Source organism: Aptenodytes forsteri, unplaced genomic scaffold (genome assembly GCF_000699145.1).
Source record: "Aptenodytes forsteri isolate BGI_AS27 unplaced genomic scaffold, ASM69914v1 Scaffold16, whole genome shotgun sequence".
NCBI classification, from domain to species: Eukaryota; Metazoa; Chordata; class Aves; order Sphenisciformes; family Spheniscidae; genus Aptenodytes; species Aptenodytes forsteri.
Window position 1 is genome coordinate 211,267 of NW_008794753.1, and position 1,166 is coordinate 212,432.

Genomic DNA, 1,166 nt, shown 5'->3' on the forward strand with positions numbered 1-1,166 from the left:
TGTCACGTATCAGTTAATGGGAGCAACATTTCGGTTTCAAAATGTCAGAGTTCTTCCAGTATTAATACAGAGCATTTCCAATTCATTCCAAAGGAGTCTCTTCGGCATCTCCTGTTCTGTTTTTGTGTGAGAGAAAAATTTAACGGTTAAGGTCCCAATTCCATACAGTAAATTGAGGCTATGAGGCTGCCCACAGGCACAGTGTGAGCGCCAGGCCATTTGTTTTTCTTTTTTCCCTTTTTTTAGATTGAATCAGGTCATAAAGCAGCAGTTCAGAAATGTACAAGAGAATTCTGATAATGAGCTATAGCACATCTACTGTTAATTCAATGCTGGCAGTGAAAAGAAGTAATTAAAAACAGGTACAATTATAGAAAAGGCACCAAGAGCACTGACCCCAGTTTTTTTGCCACAATCTTGTTTTTACTCTTCTTTTAAAGACACCAGTTTAAAAGCTTCTTACGTGTGAATATTTTTAGGCTTCACAACAAGCCTTGTGTTTAAACATTGCAGTTGGTGGCCGGGATCAAGCAAGAACAACTATTCCAAAACTAACAATCTCAAATTTACACCAGTCCATTCAGAAATTTTAAACTGCCACAAGCAAAACAAACACACAGGAGCAGTTTCTGATCTCAGACGCATGTACATAACCCACGGTAATGACACAGACTTCAGGAGTTTCCTCCCTTACATTCCTGTGTAATAAAGATCAGAACCTGGTTCCCATTGTCGAGAATTTGTGACAGTTTTAAATTAGTAGTTCAATTTAAAAAAATCTAATTTCTTTGGCTCCTCAACATGTGGAAATAGCAATATACCATGACACCCCTACAAGATCAGTTTGCATCTTTTTTTAAGTTTTACTTAATTTTTTAAAATTTTTTGTGCAATTTTTATTACATTTTCTGACTTCCAGCAGGAGATATGAAAATGTGAAACATATTTTTCTACTTTCATACTATTTCTTTTTTTTTTTTTTTCATTTTATGTTCATTCTAAGTGTTCCTTATTGGAGTGAGTGTATGGTGTTAAGCTAGATACGGTTTTTGTACTCTTATGATTATCTGCTTTGCAAAAGTAACTTAATTTTCTTAAGCAATATTAGCATTCACATTACTTGGCACCATTGGCAAAAAAAAAAAAAAAAAAAAAAGACGGGGGAA